At 39.1% G+C, this 14,592-nt stretch overlaps 1 pseudogene; it reads left to right on the top strand.

The window, feature by feature from the left end:
- Positions 1–13,532: 13,532 nt before the first annotated feature.
- LOC118522566 (transmembrane protein 230-like) lies at positions 13,533–13,914 on the top strand (annotated as a pseudogene).
- Positions 13,915–14,592: the final 678 nt, after the last annotated feature.

The following is a 14,592-nucleotide window of genomic DNA, read 5'->3' as shown; positions in this document are numbered from 1 at the left end:
CACTGCCCAAGCCCCTTCCCCTTTATCTCACCATTTTGGATCCTGCACTGAGGATTTCTTATTCTTGGTACACCCGATCCTTATCTCTGTCCCCAACCTGGGAATTGGGATCTTGCCTTGTTCCCCAAGTTCATTCAAAGAACTAAGCCTTCCCAGTTACTTTTGGAATTCTTCCTTCTTTCTGCTACTAAATTCATACATGCAAACTTCATATTATACAAACTTCATATTGTATTTGTACTTTGGATTTCTTCCATGTTTGTTGATTGTCTCTCTCTGCTCTGGTTATTTTCTGTTGGCTGTCTCCAGACTCATACTCATCTCTCTGCTCTGGGCCTGTCTGAGGAAGATGATTGCTTATGCAGTGCAGCACCTGGGCTCTCTTGCTAGCTGGCTTCCTGTACACCCCTGTTCTCAGAGTAGGATCCCTACTGCAGCAGCATCACCATTACCTGGGAACTTTTTGGTTACCACTGAAAGTTTTAGGGCCACACTCAGAGGCAGGTAAATCAGAACTCTAGAGGTGGGGCCTAGCCATCTGTATTTCAACAAGCCTTTCAGATGATTCTGATGCATGTTAACATTTGGGAATTGCTGCCGTATGGTTTGGCCAGTGGCCAGTACTGTCAGGAAACCTACATACAGACAGAGTGGTAGGCTTTTTGCTTTCTACATTTGCTTCTTTCCCTGAACTGCATTTTTCAACAAAGGCTGCATGCCTCTGTAATTACAGTGCTCATCTTGTCTGGTGTTGCTGCATGGTTGATCCCAGTCTGTTCTCCAACAATGTCATTTCCTTCTCTTCCTACTTCAAACCTACGTGTGCTAATGGCTTGTTGCTGTTGCTAGGCTTTAGGTCTGAGCATCCAGTGTCCTTTCCAGTAATCTCATCTGTGCATTGGTAAATAGTTCCTTCCTTAAATCATCTGATTGGCTTCTGTTTCCCACTGGGATCCCCATGGAATGCTGCCTGTAGATTTCTCCTTCCTAGCCTTCCACACCTGAAGCCATCCCACCAAAGCCCTAGACCAGACCTTGATGGGTAATGGAGTTGGAGTAGATACTACTTACATGAAGGTTTGGTTTCAAACAGAGTCAATATCAAGAGCAGAAAGGCATTGCAGGTTGTGATATCAGGAAGACAGGGCCCTTCCTAGAGTTCCTGAAATTAAATGCACAGGCAACTTCTCACCTAGTATATACACACACAATTATATACATATGTCTGTGTATGCATGAAGCATGTGCAGTGTGTAGATGTGCATGCCAAAGGGGGGACAAAAGCTTTTCTGGCAAAATGAGAAATGAAACCCTGAAAATCTTCAGGCAGCTGCTTCAGATGTCAGAATACATTTGTCAGAGAAACAATAGAATCTGGTTTGGAGAGCAATTCTGTTTGGGGTGGGAGAAAAAGTGAGATTTAGCAAGAATGTGAACTAGATCATCAACCCAACTCAATGTTAGTGCAGATGGTCTGCTTCCGAGTTCAGTGGTCTTGCCTAGTCAGCATTGCTGTGCTTGGTTATTTGCTTGTGTCTTAGCCCATTCAGGCTGCTATAACAAAAGTGCACAGGGCGCCTGGGTGGCTCAGTCGTTAAGCGTCTGCCTTCGGCTCAGGTCATGATCCCAGGGTCCTGGGATCGAGTCCCACATGGGGCTCCCTGTCGGCGGGAGGCCTGCTTCTCCCTCTCCCACTCCCCCTGCTTGTGTTCCTGCTCTCGCTACCTCTCTTCTGTCAAATAAATAAATAAAATCTTAAAAAAAAAAAAAAAAAAGTGCACAAACTGGGGAGCTTATAAATAAGAAAAAATTATTTCTCACAGTTCTAGGGGCTAGACGTCTGAGATTAGGGTGCCAGCATAGTCAGGTGGGGGCCTGCTTCTGGGTCACAGACCTTCTGTTGTATCCTCATGTAGTAGAAGGGGCGAGCTCTCTGGTGTCTCTCTTATAAGGGCACTAATCCCATTCCTGAGGATGCCAACCTCATGACCTCATCACTTCCCAAAGGTCCCACTTCCTAATACCATCACCTTGGGCGTTAGGTTTTCAACATATGAATTTTAGGGAGACCCAAATATTCAATGTACAGTAGTTTATTTTGTTTTTAATCTCTTCTGTATGAAAGCACTCAGAGCTGGTTAAATGTAATAATAAACATTCACACAGCAGATTACCTCTCCCAAGGTGGGTCATCAGTGAGCCGCAAAACTTGGCACCACAGGTAAAGAATAGGCTTATACATACTCACACTATGAACCTGACCCTAGCTGAGGATCAAAGTAAGGAAGTGCTATAGGTACAGAAGCATTGTCTTGTAAAGTCTCTATCATGAAAGCAGATAAGACATTTTTCCCCCAAAAGCACCAGCAATACTTGTCATGATAGAGACCCGTCTCCTAAGAATATGGGACAAATTTGTTGCAATTATGAATCTCAGATATGAATCTCATTTCACAGATGAGGAATCTGAGAGCAGACAAGGGAAGTCCTAGTAGCAAACATTTAGCAGGAAATACACAGAAAAAAAATTAATATCAGCCTATTAAAGAATCATATCTCTGATAGGCTTGCCTATATTTTTCTGGAACAATCAGTATGTTTTTATTTTTGGTTTAATTTACCAGTGTCTTTATTTTAGTTTTACTCTGCAAATGTTTCTTATGACAATGTTCTTTTTAAAAAAAATTTTTTTTATTGTGTAGAAAACACGATATAAAATTTACCATTTTAACCATTTTAACGGTATGTTCAGTAATGTTAAGTATATTAACATTGTTCTACAATCAATTTCCAGAACCATTTTATCTTACAAAACTGAAACTCTATGCCCAGCAAACAATTCTCCTCCCCCACTGTTTTTAAGTACATATTTTAATTCATATTATTTTTAATTCATATTTTATGTTCTTAAATAACCCACCAAAATTAGAGTTGATTTTTAAGTAAATATTTCTCTCTACTAAGATACATTTACTTTATAAATATTTTTTAAACTTCAACTCTGTGAGACACCATGTCTACAATGGTGAGCAAAGCAGATGCATTGCATTCTTTCCCATGACGGGGCAAAATCTGTGAGGCAGTGATGATAAGAACATAAAAAATGATAATTATATTGACTGTCATAACAGTATAAATAATAATGAGAAATAACAATACCATAAATCCCAGGGTTTATTTTCCTCAAGGGATGTTATGAAATTTTGCCTCTTAAATGCTGAAACTTGTAATTGAACGTATCAAGGGCAGATTTTGCCCATCTATTTTAAGAGCTCTCACCTGCTTTAGAGACCTGATCCCGCATGACTCCCTGATCTGCACAATCACCTCCTGCCTTTGGCAGTTCCACTTTGCAAAGCTATGGAATTTAGCCTGTAACTCTGGCTGGCCAGAGTTGAATTGCAGGCAGACATCATCTCTGCACAGGTATCTGATGGAGTCCAAGAATGTCAACACGATCCTGAAATGACTCATCCATTTACTACCAAAGGCCTCTAGAGCTTCTCATATCACCATGGATAATGATTACCTTGCTTCTCCAGACTACACCTCATCTACCAATTAAAAACAAAACAAAACAAAACAAAACAAAACAAAACAAAACATGAAGAGCAAGAAAACCCAGCCTTGAGATGTGTAAGAGCATAAGATCCTGGAGTGAGACAGGTTGTCATGTAGCTCTCACACTTACTCACTGTGGGACAGCAGACAAGTTGTTTAACCTGTTTCCCAAACTAGACTTAAGCTAGTTCATAGATACGAAGATCCTCAAATAATTCCTGGAGCACTACCTAAGCCCTGTAAGCATTATATAGGTATTTGCTACTAGAGGCTCAATGATTTGGTGAACTAGACAGTACTTTGTAGCTGGTGCCCAGCTATAATTCACCATATTCACCAATTCCAGTGCATGCCTACTTACACTCTCTTCAGATGCCTAAGTTTATACAGCTTTTCATTCCACCTAGATGAAATGGCACCGAGTAGAAAGAAAAAGCTCTTAGCCAGTAAAAATATCCTTGAGACCAAAAAGCTCTAAGCAGAGAAGCCCAGATGCCCCCTTAAAGCCAGATCACTATCACAGAAAGGGCTTTGGAGGGACAACCTAGTTACCAAGCTCACAATATTTTCATATCTATTCTTCTTCTAGTTATCCCAGGTACCTAACAAGAAAGTTCTTGTGCTTTGCCACTCATATCACTTTCCAGAGCTTTGTTCACTGCATGACTGCGGTTACCAATTTCTTCTGGACCCAGACATATTGTTCATGATTCTCATCTACCATGGATGATCTCCAACCTTTCTTCCAATTAAAATTCCTTTAATTTTAGTAATTCTTTGTACAGGAAAAGACTGTCACAGCACCTGTGACTTTTGTATCTACATGTTAATAGCATTTTTATCTTTGGATCTGAGTATAAAAGCCATATCCTCCAGAAAGCCTATACTAACTCTGCCCCCAATTTGGCTAGGTTTGGTTATTATGCTTTTCTCCAGCTAGCACTCTATGCCTCTTCATGGTTACAATGAACTGTAACCAGGTTACAGTGAACGTGGTTACACTGAACATTGCATTATTTATTCTACTCTGTCTTCTCCATTAGACTCTAAGCTTCATGAAGATATCAAATTTGCTGTTTTTATTGATCTTCTCTGTGCTGAGACAACTCTAACTTTGGTCATATTTGCCAGGAACTAAAGCTTACCTTAATTTTTATAAAATGTCAGCATTTTCAATATTCTTCCAATTATTTTTTCTTGTGATTTTTATTACCTCTTAATGTTCATAACCCTGATATCTAGATTAATTATGTAAGACAGTCCAGACTATGGTTAATTTTTGAAGAAATATGAACTGAATTCAGGCAACTCTTACAGAAAGTTACCTGTAAAATCTCCAGTGGTTTTGCTATTACACTGTAATCTCTGTTAAACATCTTACTCTCCATTATAGGAAATTTGCTTTGGCAGAATCCAAACAGAATGAAACATAAATCCTAATGAAATATGTTCATGGGACTCATTAGTCCAGCTCCCTTGCCTCACTTAAATATCTAGTACCTGTTAATTTCTACTAGGTTCTTTCACAGTTTTAAAGGTATCTGCGGACTCTTACCTTAAACTATGTACCATATTCGTTGTACCATCTTCAAGATTCTTTAAAGTTTATGCCCCAGATTTGAACAGAACGTTTTTACAAGGCAATAATTTCTACAAAGACATGATTTTTAAAAACATTTTCCCCCTCTCTTAAGAGATTTCCAGAAAATTAGAAGAGGATTATTATCATTGTTGTCTCTGGTGAGTTATCCATAGCATTATATTTTATGAAATTATTCTCTTTTTTTATTAAAAATAAAAACACTGATGATCGCAACTGCAATCAGCATTTCCTGAGCACTGATTTAATGTCCAGGCTTTATTTGAGTTTTATAAATTTTTTTTTAAAGATTTATTTATTTATTTATTTTAGAGAGAGAGAGAGAGAGAGAGAGCACGAGGAGGAGGGGCAGAGCGAGAGAGAGAGAATCCCAAGCTGATTCTGTGCTGAGCGCAGAGCTTGATGTGGGCTCAATCTTAGGACTCTGAGATCAAGACCCGAGCTGAAACCAGAAGCTGGATGCTCAACTGACTGCGCCATTCAGGTACTCCAGAGTTTTATATTTTTTTTATGTTCGAATCTCACAATAATTCTGTTAAGTACATATTATTGTTATTATTTATACATGAAAAAATTGAGCTGCATACAAGAAGAATTCACTCAATATGAATTAGTTGGTAAATGAACAAAGGAGAATTCAAAACCAGTTCCTTCTGGGTCCATGGTTCATGTACTTGCACTAAGTGCAGCCTCAAGTGTGTAGTCTTTATTTAAAGTTAGAAAACAAACTTTGCCTGAGTACTTTGTAAATCTTCACAAATCAGAAAACCATGGTGACTTGACGTTAACTGAGAAAGGGCAGAATCCATCTGAGCACAGAATTGGGACTAACCATCCAGATGTGGCTTCAGTGGTATCTTTTTACAGAATGGAAGAAGACAAAGTCAGGGGTTTTATACTGTCATTATGCAGTGCCCAATATAGTCTTATAACTTGACATTTCATTCTATCCCTATTCTAAACTTTAGAAGGATAAGAACAAAAAGAAAAAGAAAGAAAGAAAGAAAGAAGGAAAGAAAAAGAAAGAAAGAAAGAAAGAAAGAAGAAAGAAAGAAAGAAAGAAAGAAAGAAAGAAAGAAAGAAAGAAAGAAAAGAACATAGACCAACATAGCTATTATGAGAAGAGAACAGGTTCTCCCCTCTTAAAAACTGATGTATTAAGATGAATAATAGGTGAAGAAAAGCACAATCCTTACTTATAATGAGATAAGGTAACAACCAAGCATAAGTTAAGCATTTTGCTAAATGAAAAGGAAGAATGAGAAATAAATTAAGAAATGATGCCTAACAAAATATTTAATTATATACTTAATGTTAGACGTCATAATAAGATATTATTGAGTTTACTTGAGTTGTAATGGTTAGGAATCCATTGAGCTGCAAGAAGCAGAAAACCAACCACAAATAGCTTGAAACAGTTGTTCTAAAACATGGCTGATTTTAGAATTACCCAGATAGCATTGAAAATGACTGAATATTGGGCTCTAGTTCTTTCTGTTTCTGGTGAAACTGGTCTCTTTCAGGGCCACTTATAGGTATTTTTAAAAGTTCCCTTAGGCATTCTAATATCAGCCTCTGTATCAGTTATCTATTGCTGCGTAACGAATTACCCAAAAATTTAGCAACTTAAAACAAATATTATTATCTTGCATGTTTCAGTCATGAATCTAGGTACAGCCAAGCTGGTTTCTGGCTTGGCCTTTGTCCCAAGACTCTAATCAGGGTGTCAGTTTGGGCTGCAATCATCTCCAGCTTCAGCTGGGGGAAGATCTGCTTCTGGGCCCACTCACATGGTTGTTGGGTAGCCTTGGTCCCTGTGGATTTTTGGCCAGAGATGACAGGGTTTTGCCATGTGAGCCTCTCCAAAGAGCAGCTCACGATATGGCAGCTGGTTTCCCTTAGAGTAGGTGACCACGAGAGCAAGAAAGAGTACCCCATATGAAAGCCACAGTCATGTGTAACCTAATCTTGGAAGTGACATCCCATCACTTTTAACATATTCTGTTCTTTTTTTTTTTTTTAAAGATTTTATTTATTTATTTGAGAGAGAGAGAATGAGAGAGAGCACATGAGAGGGGGGAGGGTCAGAGGGCAAAGCAGACTCCCTGCCGAGCAGGGAGCCCGATGTGGGACTCGATCCAGTGATTCCAGGATCATGACCTGAGCCGAAGGCAGTCACTCAACCAACTGAGCCACCCAGGTGCCCAACATATTCTGTTCTTGAGAAGCAAACCACTAGGTCTAACTTACTTTCAAGGGAAGGAGATTACAGAAGCATTTGAATACCACGAAGTGGAGATCACTGAGGGACACCTTAGAGATGGCCTACCACAGCCAGAAATGAGAATTGGCTTAAATAAAGAGAGCTTTTTCTTTTTCACATAACAAGAAGCCAGAGAGAGGTTCAGTAGCTGAAAATTTTCACGGCTGCCAAGAAAGCTGAATGCCAGTCATCTACTGGCATTTTATTGGAACAAGGGGACAGAGGAAGAAGGAAGTTTATGCCAGATATGCGTCTCCTTTTTATTAGGGAAGCAAATATCTTCTCATGTCTTCCTAGAAGACACTTGTTTGCATCACTTGGGCTCCCCTAAATAGAGATGCAAGTGGGTGGTGGATATTTACCGTCAACCTTGGTGTAAGAACAGCAAGGGAACCTGGGGTTGTGAATAACTTTTGAATACCTGTCAATAGTGTGTACATGCAGTGCATATGTATCTTTGTATGTTACTCTTCACTGCATCTTGATTTAAGTTTGCAAACTGAAGTGTGAATTAATGCTAGTACGATAAATGTAATATAAAAACTAATCTGGAGTTCATTATTTCCCATAGCTTCAAATGTACCACAATATACTCTTGCACCAGAAAGTAGCAAACACCTTTGAGCAGCTGAAAGAGCTCTAATCAAGTTCATGTCCCTTAATTTACAGGAAATCCCTCAGACCCTCATTTTAACTTTTATTTATGACTTTTTCATTCACAATCCTAACAGATTTAATGATTAACTCATTCCACAACTTAAGAAACACATTCGTCTCAGTTTTTGCCCAAAGGGTAATCTCAATATTTTAGCATTTTATAAAAGGGCCTTCCTAATCTGGTCACAGCCTTTGTTTATGGCCTTACTCCTCACTGTTTCTCCTATACTCTTTCTCTCCGGCAACACATGTGTTCTGAGCATAACAACTTCTTCTCGACCTTCCTGTTCCCTCTCTGCCTGCAGTGTCCTTCCTGACTCATCTTTCAAGGTCTACATCACATCAAACGATCTCAGATGCCTACAAGGACAGGGAAACCATGTAAATGAGAGGAGCAGGCTGGTGGATGCATATTAAACACATAGAAATAACACTTGCAACAAGAGATATGCTCCATATGCCTTTTTAATATTTTCTCTATTCTTGGTTATTCTTTTAGACAAAAGAATTTTGATAGAAACATAATGATCAGCCTAGGTTCATCACTGCCATGTGGGATATGGCTACAGGACTGCCATATCTTCTATTTCCTTTTTAAATTTTTATCAGGAGTAATGAGAAATCCATAGTTTAATATGAAGCATCCCATTTTGAAATCTGGGTGTATGAATATACATATTTACTCATTTAATTATTTCAATGGAGAAAGAGAACATTCTACATGCCGCATTAAATACATCTGCAGTCTGGAGTTAGCTGCTAACTGCTAGTCTGCAAGCCTATATCAAAGTAACTTCCTTTTTGGAGTCTTTCCTAGATGCCCAAACTAGTTTCTTCCTGCACTCCAGGAGTGGCAGGCTGACCTCCAAAATAACACTTTGTATACTATTCCACACCTATAGTGTATAGGTAAGTCTTTACCAGGACTGTGATATTTGAGGGCTGAATCTGCACATTTTGATTGAATTCCCAGCATAGGACATGGAGTTAATCTCATAGTTGACACCTTGTAAATGCTTGATGCAGTAATGCATCTTGAATGAATAAATGAATCTAATAAAGAAATGCAATTGATGTGGAGAGGACATGATCTAGCTAGAGAACAAATAGGCTTTGATTTAACCACAAAATACTTGAAGGAGAAATTTCCTGGTTGGACTCCTTGGACAGAAACATTGGATAGTGGCCCAAGATTCATGCATTTCACACATATGTGTTGAAAACCCATGATTCATCAAGCACTCTTGTTATTCACTGGGAATTCAGAAAACAACAACACAGAAGAAAAAGAAATCTTAGTTGGAAGGGACAGATAAGAAATAAAAATAAAAGATAAAGCAAGTCATGTTTTCAATTGTCATCATGTGTTTGGGGTGGGGGGGAGGGGATGAAACCAGGATGGAGGGATATGCTAGCAAGAACCTGATGAATGAGGTTGTGTACAGATTTAAATAGGCTACTCAGGTTCAGTCTCTTTGAGAAGGGGAACATTTGAGTGAAAACCTGAAAGAAATAAGAGAGCCATGCAAGTGGATATCTGGGAGAAAGAGTGATCCAGCAGATGGAACATCAAGTTCAAATCCTGAGTCAAGAGTATACCTATTCAAAGAACAGCAAGGTGGCTGGGATAGGGGTGGCGGGAAGAGAAGAAAGTGAAGGAGATATGGAGGAAACGATATTAGACACATTAACAGCAGGATAGGAGTGAAAGTCTCTTAGAACATTATAAGCATTTTGTGACAACTTTAACTTTTACTCCAAGGTAGATGGAACCACTGGAAGAACACAAGGGTAACATGATCTAACATATTTTAATGGGATCCTTCTGGTGGTTCTATTGAGATTGGACTGAATGGGAACAAGAGAGAAGGATGGCCACTTAGACATTGAGGTAATGCAGGCAAAGAAGATGAAAGCTTGAACCAGTGTTGTGGTCACAGAGGTAAAGAGGCTGATAGACAACTTGGTTTCCAACCTCCTCAGGTTATTCACATAAGACCACACTCCTTGTAGAGTGATTGGGTCACAATGTGACCTACCAGCTCAGTCCAAGTATATCTTCTCGGGGATCCTTCTAATTTCAACACAACCAAAATGAGAGTGAAATTGCCTAATTACCATTTACTCCCCCAATATTTAGCACAATGTCTAGCATACATATATTAGATGGATGGATGCATGCATGCATGCATAATCCGATTGACTTAGAATTTAAGCATTACTCATCTTGCTATTTCTCACCATTCAGTGCAATTTGTATTCTTGGAGGCATGAATAGAGAACAATCGCAAGTGCTGATTGTTGCAAATGTGGTGCTGTAAAGCTGGGCTACAAAGACAGCCATTTTGTCCTGTCTGGTGATCAATAGGCATAGTTTGAGTAATGGCAATTAGAGCCAGAATTCAACTGGTGAGTCACAGCGAACACCACTTGAGTGAACTGATGGATTGTAATCATGACTATTCCTCATTTGGAAGCCTGGGGACTTAATGCTTTTGTTTGCCTGTTTTCTTCCTGGCACAGTCTGCGAGCCTAGAATGAAAAGATTATTATCTTTAACCAACATCTCATATTCTTCGACTTTCATTGAGCCTTTCACATTTTCATATCAGGAAAGCTGAAAATGATTTATATATATCTAAGAGTAACTCCCTGACATTTTTGCAATGTTGCCTTTAAAAAAATAATATACAGACCTTTTTTTAAAAAAGTAATCTCGTAATAACTTCATAAAGCAAGAATGCATTAGTTCTTTCTCTTCCAAAAATAAATTGAAGCCAGTGTCCCTATTTTGATGAAAATGATATTATATGCACTCAAATACAATGTTTTCTAAGAGGGGCTAAAACAAAATTCTACCATAAATCTTGAAACTTTATAAATTCTGTCAATATTGGATCACCCAATTGAAGAACAATGTCTTTTTTAGGCATGCCTCATAAATTTTATCTCTTAATTTTCCTATAAACAGGTTGGTGTGTTTTGCTATCAAGCAACTTAAATGTATATTTTTATAGGTCTTGGGGTCATTATTACAATTAGGCTAACAAACAGCAAAAGCAGTTGATGTGGATAAACCTTAGAAGAATAAATATAAGAACAAAGGGAGAAGGAAATAATGTGCATCTGCTGAAAGGAAAGATACTGCTGAATACTGATTAGGAAAGTGGGCTGGGAGTTGTTGGAGAAAACCTCTAAAGCATGCAGCTTAATGTACAGCTGCATTGAAAGGGCAGGGAGAATGCTAGATCATATGGCTGGGGAGAGACAATAGAAATCAGATTTGGCATCGTTAATCTAAGCTCAAGTGCTAATGTCGTCTAAAGAATTGTTCCCTACTTTGCTCCTGGTCAAGAGAGGCGCAAAACAATGCATTTGCTGCTGAAATGGTGTGGTAAAGAGGCAGCTAATGGAATTTAGTGGTCTGAGGTTGGCAAGTAGGGAAAAAAAAAAGAGGATTCACAGCCCTGCTGGTAACTGCAAACTAAGATGGGTGTCGCTGCCCTTTCTCTGCAGATGGGCCATTGGGAGTTAAATAAACAAAAGATATCATTGAGTTCATATTAAACTGAACCCCAAGCCACTTGAGCCAAACTCAACGGAGACTTCCACATTCCCCAAAACCCTCAGATTCCTACCCTTTCCAGTTTATCCAGTCTTTCTCCAGAGGATACTTTGCTGCCTCCCTTGACAAGTAGTTCTCTCTGGTTTTCTTTCTTTCTTTGATTTATTTGCCTCTTCTCTTATTGGTTTGTTATGAGAACTGAACAAGACAATAAGTATTTTAAAAATTAACACAATTCCTGGTACATATTAAATGCTCAATTATATGCATTATTCTTCAAACCACTACCCATTCTTACCTTTTCTTTATCTCATTTCAGTCCATTTTAGTCTAGCCATTCTTCCAGTGTCTTGTAGTACAGAAACAGAATTTCAGAGCTGAAAGCCTCTACTGATAACGTGATTTACAGATGTAAAAATTGAGTCTCAAGGAAAAACATAATGAGCCCAAAATCTCAGAGTCGGTGCTTCTATGAGAACTTCTCTCCCATTTTCTGTAATGCCAGCTTGAATCCTTAATTTAGGTTTTGTATATAGGGGATAAAGACACCAGTTTCTCTCAATTCTGTCTTTGAAGTATTTTTTCCAATCCATCATGCCATCATGTCCTCCATCCCCATCCTGCCGCCACAGCAACATCATGCTTAGATCATTGCAGTATCTCCCTAGCTCATTTCTTGGCTCTTCTCTCTCTTCAAATCTATCTTACTCATCATGGAAGGTCATACTTTTGGAGCTACGTCACTTCCTCTGTTACTCCAGTCCTTCATGAGTGCCCACCCTAACATTCATATAAATGCAAATTCCTTTGCCTCATTCTGAATACTCATCATCATTGACTGCCTCTCTTCCTACTATCACTCTTCAACACATCCCTCAATGTCAGCTGACCCACTGTTCTCAGTGTATAATAAATAAGCTACAATTGTGCTCATTTACACGCATGTGCTTAAGTGTTCCCACTACTGAATTATGTTATATTTATTATAGCATAGTATAGTATAGTATAGTATACCACACTATGTTATATGTATTATTATTATATTTCTTTCTTATCTTTTTTGCTTATTCACCTTCAATCCAAGGTAACATAGAATTGAAAAACTGAGTGAAAGTTCCAGAAAACTCCAGGAAGTTGTTATGTGTCTATATATATAAGCATATATGTGCTTGTAAACAAAGATACTAGCGTTTTTTTTCTCTGAATTATTCCAAAAGTAATATCCTTAACCATTTTGTAAGTGAAAACTTCATATGAGGGTAGGTTCAAAACAAAACAAAAATCAAAGGAATTCTTATCTCTGAAATTTCCCTACCTGCAGGATTTGTTCTTTGATAGTAAAAAAAAAAAAAGGATTTACTTAGCTTGATACATAAGAGTTGGCTCTTACTAATACCTGATATCCTCTCTGTGCTTGCAAATTGATTTTTTAACGAATTGATGCAAAATTTCTTTGAATCTTTCTGGTAACATTACCCTTTTCACCTTTGCAAATCGGAGTTTAGAGTGCTACAGAATGCTGCAGACAACAGGATGCAGAGTAAAAGCTACAGCCCTTGGACTGGTTGTCGTATCCATACAGAGCCAGAACCAGATATCTCCCTTTCTGGGAACTTTGGCACATAAGTGCTTCCTAGTGTTTTCAGATACTATGCAAAATATCACAGTGCTAGATATACTCATAGAGGATGCACTAGATATCAATGTACCCAACAGATGTAGGCAAATTTAAAATGATCTTTAAAATATTGATAATATTGGCGGGTGGGATGGCAGTTGGGTGAGGCGTGCCATGAGCCTCCGGGCCTCTGCTGCCAACCGTGAGCAAGCCTTTGGTGCGGGGGCGGACTGGTGCGCTGCTCTGACTGTAGGTGCGTCCGCGGGTGATGATGCTGTCTCCTACCAACCTGGTTACCGGAATCCCCAGTAGTAAAGTGAAATACTTAAGGCTCTCCAGCGCAGATGATGGCTACATTGACCTTGGGTTTAAGATAAACCCTCCTAAGATCCCACTTGAGGTCACTGCTGTTGTGGATGGGCGCCTTTCTCATCATAGACTCCCTCCTGCTGGCTGGCTTTATCAACAAAGCGGGGCTGGGGGCGGGTGAGGCGGGGAGGGCAGGGGGCATGGCAGACGGGGCCATTCTGCCCTGATCATTACCATCCTGGTGTTCCTGCCAGAATTTTACCACCTGTGCATCTCCTATTATGCATCCAAAGGCTACTGGGGTTACTCCTACCGATGACATTCCAGATTTTGATGACTAGCACCCACCCCTACCCTCAACCCTGAGGAGATGAGTCACAGATGGGACTGAGTCCAGCTTTAAGATATTGAGCAGAAACTGTGGCAAAGGGCTAAAGAATTCTGTAGTTTGCAGATGTTAAACAAATTGGCCAGATTTTATGGGTCCATCCCCAAGATGTCGACTGAGCTTACAGTCACAAATTAACTAATCAGGACATGCTCTATTTTTCATCTCCTAGCCCTGGCAAAAGCTGACAAGTTTTTCCACATGCTTATGTATCTTGGAAGAGTAGCAGTGTTAATGGTACGGGAAAGCTAGAGGTCATTCTGTAGTGGAAAGTGTTATTGCTACCACCCTTTTTATAGTTGAGCATTTCTTTTATTTTTATTTATTTATTTATTTTTAAGATATTATTTATTTTTTCTTGACAGAGAGAGACACAGTGAAAGAGGGAACACAAGCAGGGGAAGTGGGAGAGGGAGAAGCAGGATTCCCGCAAAGCAGGGAGCCCGATATGGGGCTCAATCCCAGGACCCTGGGACCATGACCTGAGCCAAAGGCAGACGCTTAACGACTGAGCCACCCAGGCACCCCAAATAAATAAAATCTTAAAAAAAAAAAAATCTAAGTACAAATTATATTCCTAATTTTTTATGCCTTTCTTGCAATGTTTTAGTAATGACAGTCAGTGATTTAT

The sequence above is a fragment of the Halichoerus grypus genome, chromosome 1 (assembly GCF_964656455.1).
Source record: "Halichoerus grypus chromosome 1, mHalGry1.hap1.1, whole genome shotgun sequence".
In the NCBI taxonomy this organism is placed as follows: Eukaryota; Metazoa; Chordata; class Mammalia; order Carnivora; family Phocidae; genus Halichoerus; species Halichoerus grypus.
This window is presented reverse-complemented; position numbering and strand designations above follow the sequence as displayed.